Source organism: Protomyctophum parallelum (genome assembly GCF_964188405.1).
Source record: "Protomyctophum parallelum genome assembly, chromosome: 7".
NCBI lineage: Eukaryota > Metazoa > Chordata > Actinopteri > Myctophiformes > Myctophidae > Protomyctophum > Protomyctophum parallelum.
The window spans coordinates 27,160,792-27,170,635 of record NC_139705.1 but is presented as its reverse complement, the minus strand read 5'-3'; positions in this window follow the sequence as shown (position 1 = coordinate 27,170,635).

Here is a 9,844-nt window from a genome sequence, read left to right as displayed (position 1 = left end):
GAACGAGTGTGTGCATGTGTTTATGGTTGATAGAGGGTGAGAGGGAATAAATTAAATGAAATGTGTGTGTCTCTGTTTAGGCATCAACTCCAATTGTACACAAGTAGGGCAAAATGTATCACACAACATTGATTTGGGGGAAATGAGGATATGTAGTTTGTGTTACCATTTGTATGCATACATACTGTATACACGCACACCTACGACTCACTTACAGTATGTGCATGCGTGCAGAGGTCTGGTTTTAACGTGCGCTGGTGTGCTCATGAGTGAATTGTGTTTGGATTAAAGGAGAATTCCATACTAAAAGGCTTTCTTACCTTTCTTTGTAGTTGTTACGTCCCCACCAAAGAGGTCCAGGTGTTATTTTGTGCAAAAGCTCCTTATTGGCTATTTCCCCTACCATGAGCCCTAAATGAATTGCATTGAATTGAATGGGAATTGAATGGGGCTATGGGGTGTTGTGCTAATTCACTTATTTCCATTGCTCAATTATTATTATTTTTTTGCATAAATTATATCCTCTCTTCATAATGTAAATAATATCCCAAGTGGCACACTTTACTACTTATTTCGATGGAAATATGTGAATTAGCACAACACCCCATAGCCCCATTCAATTCCCATTCAATGCAATTCATTGAGGGCTTATAGTAGGGGAAATAGCCAATAAGGAGTTTTTGCACAAAAAAAACACCTGGACCTCTTTGGTGGGGACGTAACGACTACAAAGAAAGGTAAGAAAGGTAAAAAAGTCTTCTAGCATGGAATTCTCCTTTAACAGGTCTACTGCATAACCTGTGTTCCCCGCTATTTAATCCAATATTCTACGCTGCCTAGATTGTCCTTATTACCTTTGGAGCAAACGCCAAAGTATTTGCAGCTTTGTTCGACGAAAATCCGGCAAAAAATAGTTGTTGATGATGATGAGAAAAACCAGTCGCCATTACAATGCGAATACGGCAACAGCCTCCACAGCATGTTGTAGTCCACTTGCATTGAGCTCATTTCCCCAGAAGCCCTATAAGCCCAGTTCATACTGACATATTGAGCCTATGACACACAGTGTGGCTTCCCCCCAGTAGGCTACCCTCACATTCAGTAGATCCTGTGATCTTTTGTGGCCAGATGTAATTTATTGGCGTCTAGTAGGACTATAGTAAATAATACAAAAATAAATCGCTATAACATTTTGTAAAATAATACATATTTAGCCCCATGCTCGAATGCCCCCGGCAGAAGTACTAAAAACACATACTGTACTCGCCTCGCTGTTTATTTGACTATGCTACAGTACTTATACACACTCCTGAATGACATATTATTTCCCTCATAATACTTGTACTGCCAAATAGGAAGGAGAACACCAAAAGCCAAAGGACACTGGAGTTCAGGAAGTCAGTTAAATTCATCATGGAACAAATGAGTAATGAGGTACATGTATACTTCAAAACTGCAGCATATCCATTTTGGGCAAATTAGTCATTGTCTGATGTGAATTGAATATTTATTGGAAATCGATTGATATCAATACTTTTGTACTTTTACTCAAGTCATTTTTTAAGTTTGCAGTATTGATACCTTTTCTTCAGTGAAACATGCGAGTACTTTTTCCACCACTGCTGAACAGAGACTAGAAACCAGGCTATCCACAGAAAAGCCTTCTGACTCAATGTCAGGGACGTGCGCACATACTGTAGACATCAAAGAATTTCAAAACGCAAATGCCACTCCTTTCCTTCCCTTCCATGCCATGCCGGAAGGCAGCATTCATGAGAATTGCTTTTTTCCCCGAAGTCTCCTGAACTTGAACACAGTATTTTGCTTTGAACACATTTGTTTCTAAATCCATGTCGTTACACTGCATCTCCACTAGCTAAAGAGTGCTGGGTTGCGCCCCGAAAATAGCTGATCTACAAGCTGGTTGAGCTATTTTAAAATATTTTTCGAAATAGTAAAAAATGGCAAATAAGTTGAGGGATAAGGGCCTAAGGGGTAAGGGGTGGTGCAAGATAAGGCCCTAAACGTGTGGATTTTTAGGAAGGCTAAGCTTGAACATCATTCCTAGTATGTTGGCTGATCTGAGTAAGCGAGGATAGTTTGGCGACAGAAATATCACCGCCCCCATAATGGAGGGAAACCATTAGGTCTGTGCACTGCAGCACATGGTTGGTACTTCCACAGAATTAGTGTCTAATGTGACATGTTCCCTCACACCTCTTTGAAGCTCCCATTGACAGGACTGATGTTTCAGGCTGAAAGAGTAGAGTTCATGGCAGTATATTTTGTCCTAAGTAGTACAGCTCAGTGCCCTCTGAGTCAGCAGCTTTTTATATCACATCTGCTTCCTCTCTGCCAAGCACCTTTAGGGTTCACACAGCCACGAGCACTTGGCAATAGGGGTGTGTGTGTGTGTGTGTGTGTGTGTGTGTGTGTGTGTGTGTGTGTGTGTGTGTGTGTGTGTGTGTGTGTGTGTGTGTGTGTGTGTGTGTGTGTGTGTGTGTGTGTGTGTGTGTGTGTGTGTGTGTGTGTGTGTGTGTGTGTGTGTGTGTCCAAATAACTCACTGTTAAGGACATAAGTGGATGTCATCATCGGATTCGTTGGACAACCATAAGTGTGTGTGTGTGTGTGTGTCTACCCTTGCACATACAGTACAAGGAAGACAAATAGAGAAAAATATTAATCTGATGGAGAAATATAAAGTCTGGTGACGGTTTGTAATATGGCGAATGCATGTTTCCATGCCTTGACCTGTTGCATGCCATTGCTGCCACATGCCTGTTACACTCCATTGTTACACTGATTGGTGTAGTAGAACATTAGTTCTATGCCAATCAGACCAATTGAAACACATCATACACCTGCGTGTGTTGGTCCCCAACATGGCGGGTGTTAGGACTACATTTGAAACTCATGAATACTGAATATTGGAGTTTGTTTCAATTTCAACAAACGTATACTGAGGCAGTCATATTATAACGTTTTTATGTATTATAATATAACAAAATACATACATAAATGGATGCACCTGGGACGTATCCTCAGTGATGTATCCCAAGGTCATCTGGGTTTCGGGTCTCGCAACATCATACCCCTCACTCAGGTGACCCAGCCGGGAGTGATCAAGTCCCGACTTACGTCCCAGTAGCTACCCTCGATAAGTCCCATTAGGGAAAAACCAGGGCCACACAATCCATTCCTCCTGAACTACTCTGCCGGGACTGGGAGGTACCATTCTGGCACATGGAAGGACTAGGCTCTGTGAGTTGACACCTGTCCGGGCCCCTCCTACGTCTCACCAGGTCCACTCCTGCTCTCACCAGGTCAGGCCCTGTGCGTTGCACCAGACTCCCAGCACCAGGCACTTTATTCAGGAATGGTGGATTCTCAAGCCGCAACGGTTCCGCAGGCTCCACCTTGCCCTTGGTGGTGCCGCCAGCTCCGCTTGAGGCTTGCATGGCCCTCCTAAAGGCCTCACCGTGGGTTTGTTGGGCTTCTTCCTCACGGACACTATACTATACTATGTCTACTAGTCATAAACTTTGTTTGGAACGGCTGCTTGTTATTGTCTCCACATTAAGGGATCTGAATAAGGGTAGTGCACCACTGCCCTTGAGCAAGTTGCTTCACCTTAAACTGTTCAAGCTGGGTTTCTCAGTGGCCATAGGGACAATGGTTCTCAAACCTGTCTTGTCAATGACCCCCACATTTTTATATATTTGATCACGGACCCCCATCTGAAAATATTTTGTGCAAGAGACCACCAGAAGATACGTTTTTTAAATATTATTTTTGAATAGACAACGTATACATTAAGGTTAGTTTAAATGATTGTGATGATACTACATTAACTACTCTTGCTGAGGACCCCCTGGACCCCACTTTGAAAACCAATCCCATATAGGAGACTGTACTAGGAATATGTGTCACTATGACCATAATGTGATGGTTAATGGTGTACTACTGGTGAATATCTACACCCTATAGTTATACCCCATGTGAGCCCAGTATTGAGTGAGTGAAGGTTAAAGAAAACTGAGTCCAGAGACCATCTGGTCTCAATTTGTCAATTATTTCAGTCCCATATGGACGGGACAATTGAACCATTTCTCCTTCAAGATGTCTCCAGGTTCCACCTGGCAGCGCCTCTCCAGGTTCAGCTTTAATGAGAAACACAGATTTTAAATCACTCAGAACACAATATATTCTAATAGGACATTGTCAGTCTTTCTCCTTTTCATTGTTTTCCTTTGTCATCCTTGCATGTACAGTATAGGCCTAATTCGTAATTTGCCTTCGATATGAAAAGAAAGGGGTATTTTTCCAGTATTCTTTCTTGCCAAAATGAGTCATTTGCTCTATAGTCTCATTCTGCTCAATAGTTAGAATAACTTCTTCTCTTCTTCCTCTGCAACTCAACAGCAAGTTGAATACTGTAGCTAGCTTACCTATGCTGTCTTCCTCAGGGACACCAGGCAGTGCTGGTTTTCTATTCTACACCGGTTGTAAACCATTTTCACTACGAAAATGAAACGCTCTACGTCCTACCCCCCCCCCCCCCCCCCCCTGTCAGGTGATAAGAAGTGGCACGCTCACTCACTCCTCATGCATGGAAGGAAGCATGATGAGCTCAGTTCGGGGCTCTCCCCATCCCCAGGTTGGCAGAGGGAGAGTAGCTTCCATCTGGTTACATTTGGACACTCAGGGTTAAATGAACTCCCATGATATTACATTGTGCCACCTTTACATTCTATATCTATACTAGGGTTTTAAGCAACTAGTCGACTATTCAACTATTCACTAGTTGACCGTGTACTGGTTGACCCCCCCCCCCCCCCCCCTGTGTTTGTAGGCCTCAAGATCAGCTACAATGCTAGATTATAGTCACCAATGTACACCGTTTTTATATATATATATTCTTTCTTTTTTTACATAATAGGTCGACCAGTAAACTAGGCAACTACAGTAGTAAAAATCACTAGAAGTGAAAGCCCTAATCTATATAAGTATGTGTTGTAAACTCTAAGTACTGGACCCTCGTCTGGTTTGACAGGCAGGCTAGGTGGTGTGTGATAATCCAGTTGAAGGATTCCTTCGGTACGGCGACTGCGGCGGTGGGCCCGGGAGAACAATAACGTGACACGCTGCAGTATCACGCTAAAGGTTAATAAAGTTTGTTACACAAACAGGAACATATAGTGCTGGATCATAATGACGTGACAACAAGATATCAGACATAATAACGTGCCTACTGCAGCAAGGCTGACCTTGCTGTCACAGAGATGTCTCTCGTAGCCTAACTATAAAGTATGCTACAGTTCAGGCAGTACACAATACACATCAAGTACACTGTGTCTCACGTTCAAGTACACAGACATGGGCGATCATGATTATAACAGTATGTACAATTCCTCTTAAAGTAGCTGCATGTGTTGCTTCAGGGTGTCTCTGGGCTGTCAGTCCTGTGCGCCGTACACTCTGGCGATTACTGTTTTTATGGCTTTCCTGTTAAGTGCTGCTGATGACACCCTTTCAACGAGCAGGCTCCAAAAACATGGAAAATGTGGAACGTGGTGTTTCTCTATCATGCATGGCTAACATCACTCTGAGCTCCGGGCGCCTACACTGAGTGATGGCACTAGTCTAACGTAATTGCTAGGCTAAAGGGCACATTTGTCCTCTCTCCTCCGTATACAGCTCTTTGGTGAACACTTTTCATTTGGCTCAGTGACTTGCAAAGGCAGTGGCCTCTTTCCTCCTCTTGCTGACAGTGGTCCCTAATTGAATACTTTTACACCGTTGTGTTATTTGACGCTGGTGCCCAGAAAGTAAGTAAAAAGCACCACTTCATCCGGAAATCAGGGACGGAAATCAATATGATGGATGAACTGAATCTTGAAAGATGAATTGAATTATGCACTGTTTTTAGGCAGATTATGAAGCACTTTATTTGATAGACAAATTGAATATGTTTTAGGTAGACTATGAAAAACTTATGTTTTCTAGGATTGTATGTTCTATGTTTCTTTTTGAATACTAACCCTGGGAGCTGTGCTCCAAGATGTCCTATGCACTTGTGCAAATGGCAAATAAAGCATATTCTATTCTATCCATTTTCAACCTATCTTCATATAATTGGAGATCACTAATGCTCGTTCTAATAATATGGCTCACAGAAAGGATTGTGTGCACATCTTAGGTGCTAGGTGCCGGACATCAAGGCATCAAGGTCAGAATCAAAGAGAAGGATGAAACTTCTGCACACTAGTTTGGAGCTCTAATGTGTCACCATGGACGACGTCTAACTTATAAATCTAATAAAAATGCTAAATTACAAATACGTTTAGTTTTTGCATACACCTGTAAGGTCGTCGAGGCTAGTGCAAGTGCTACGGCAAGTGCATGCTACGGGCCAAAATGGAGGGGTCACCAAATTATATTAAAAAAAGATAGATTAAGATTATATCTGGTTTCAGTATTTATTTATGATGTATTTTCTCTAATATGAAGGTTATTGTAGAGGCCAATTTGTATTGGGTAGGGGGCGGGGTCGCTCTATACGGGAAGATTTTACTTTGTACTGTATATGTATGTGAAAGCTTTTTGTCACTCCAGTAATGATCATGGCTGGTTCAGCTCAATACCATAGATAACGATCATGGCTGGTCAGCCTGTTCAGCTCAATACCATCAATACCATAGATATGATCATGGCTGGTCAGCCTGTTCAGCTCAATACCATCAATACCATAGATATGATCATGGCTGGTCAGCCTGTTCAGCTCAATACCATCAATACCATAGATATGATCATGGCTGGTCAGCCTGTTCAGCTCAATACCATCAATACCATAGATATGATCATGGCTGGTCAGCCTGTTCAGCTCAATACCATCAATACCATAGATATGATCATGGCTGGTCAGCCTGTTCAGCTCAATACCATAGATACAGGAAATAACTCTCAGGGTTGGACACAAAGAGTTCTCTATTACCTCTTCATCTATATCATGCCATTCCATTCCATTTCTCCTTTCATCTCCTTTCCTGTCCCCTTCCCCATTTGGCAGTACATAATGGTCATGCCCTTATCAAATTATTGATTCTAAAGAACAAAATGTATTTTGTTCTTCTGTATTTTCTGACACGCCTGTTTATAATGGCAAGTTCCAGTATTGAAAATGGCTGTAACAACAACGACAGCCTCAAGGTTTTGAGGATTTTTCCACAGACCATGTTTGATGACCTGGAGGGGGTCGTTATCACAATGCTCAGTCCCACACTTGGATGGTTGGACGTCTTACTTCCAACATTCCGTTTCTATACGATAAAAACGGAATATGCCTTGTTAAATGTCTTCCTCTCTTTATGGCCTTCTCCTTTTCTCTCCTGTTCTCTTCTCTTCTATTCTTCTCCACATGTGTATACGATACAATATAATATATTATTTACACATTTAGTAGTAATCTTTAAAAATGCCTTTTTTAATTACTAGAAGTTTAAACTGTAGTTCTTCTGCAGCTGCAAAAGCCATGAGAGCCGTAAGGCCTTTCAACTGTTGACCTTTCCACAATATTCCACACAGGGGCGGCCTTAGGAATCATGACCAAATCTTTTGATACAGGCGTATTGACACATAGTTTTGACTGTTGACTGTCGCTCGCAGCCATTACTCTCGACAATTACGCAGCAACAACACCTGTCCTCATCCTGTCGTCCCTTCACAGTAAAGTGTCTCCCATTTACCTCCCAATGCTGCACATTTTACACAGGTTATTAACAGGAATAGGTGTAACTTTAACATTGTGGGAGAGAGCAAGGCAGTGAGTGAGTGAGAGAGAGAGGGTCAAAGGTGGTGGGCAGTTGAATGACGTCTGGCGGTCAGTCGTAGATTGGAGGCCCCCCTGAGGGTGGAGGCCTGTTTCAATTGAAACTGGTGAAACATAGCAAAGGCCTCCTATGTATCCTTGCATTGACCTGCATTTCTTCCTTGCTGTGTTGCGATACTCCCAACACATTGAGACGGTTACAAAATCACATTCCCCAACAAACTATACCTTTTCCATCAAAACAGCATGTCCTAAATTCCAATGAGTTGTTGATGTATGTATTTTCTGTCCCAAAGTCATGCTGTGTTTGTCCTCTGAAATGGTTGTGAAATGCACAGTGTAATGCACAAGTAAAAGTACTTAGTTACTTTCCACCACTGGACATGCACAACCTTCTCCTCCACTACTGTATCGTGTCATGGTGTCCGGCACCTCCCTCTTTTCCTCTTTGCGTTATCCATCACACCTTTCCTTCCTCTGTCAGCGGGCGCTGAGCCGTGAAGAGATTTACTGCTTACAAAACAGCATCCATCCGTAATGCCTCAACGTCTGCCCGCCGGCCTGCTTGTCTGGCCACGCTGCCTTTCTTCCATATGGGTGTGGTGAAGGTTACAGGTTTGATTTTCGGAAATAAATGCTCGGAATCCACTTTTTTCCGCTCCGTGTAAAACTTTATTAAACTTCTCCTCTAGCCCATTTTAGACCTGCAGGACGATTCTACAAAATGCCTGCTAAATCCTGAGAGATTTCTGAAAACCATATGTTTCTATGTCGGCGGTTTTCAAACATTTTCATGTCAAGGACCCCCAAAAATATACGTATTTGGCCGCCGACCCCCATCTGAAAATATGTTGTTCCAGGGACCTCCCAGAAGCAAAGATTTTATTTAAAAACGTTGGCTCTGAAAGAATATATATTCAAAGATTTGCACTACATTTTCACAATAAATAAAAAAATAGCAGACCTACAAGCCCGTAGCACGGCACTAGGTGCCGCGCTATGAGCTTGTAGATATGCTATTTTTCAATAGCTAAAGTATAACATAATGCTTAAAACACCAAAAGGGGTGTACAGGATCTCTGTACACTGTACAGGATCATACTGTTATCTTTGGCTAATGTCCCCCCGCAGAATATGGATGCTGGGGTTCAAAACGGAAAATGCGAAGGGATCAAAATGTTGTTCATTTCATTTTTTGTATGCAGCGAAAAGTATTTTAAATGCTTTCACTGAGTTGTACAGTTTGGCTCAGCGGTTTGGGTGATGCATGAAGCTGCCTACTGTAAAATATGGCCTTGAGTAGGACACTGTTCCCTCATTACCTTTCCTAGGTGGGTCCATTTTTACACCCTCAGAATCAAAAGAACACTGGATTTTACTGAGAGAGCCAAATGGCCCAAAAAAATGCAAATGGGAATTCCCCTCTGGCATTAATTCCTCTGTGGGCCATTCCCACATACCCCTCTGCTTCCGTCACTCAGCAATAAATGATGGCTTAAAGGGGAATACCACTCATTTCAACAAGTCATAGGTTAGTCCAATATGGTCTAAGGCAGTACAAATACACCGTAAAATCTTGAGTATTCATTTCACTCCAATCTATCCTCCTGTCACTGACACTTTATAGCCAGTGGGACTTCCACAACACAGTGATCTGACATGGTTGATGGCGAAAATAAATGACTTCCATTTGGTTCCATTTGTACACTTGCAGAGTTTATTTTTTCTATATTCTTTGTCCCACGATTTTGTAACCCATTTTTTTTTCACCCAGGGCTCTACACTCCCTCCTCCAACCTGGGGAGAGCAACGGACTGACCTCATGCTTCCTTCAATGCATGTGCGTCCAAGCCGCTTTTTTCACCTGACAAGGGGGGGAACGGCTGGACATAGCGTGTGGAAGGAACACGTTATTCCAACCAGTTTCTTTCCCCTCCATCAGGCAGTTTCCGGGATTACTGCATTTTGTGAGCGTGCCTACCCTAGGGGACACGGAGGCCCTTTCGCCAACCCCA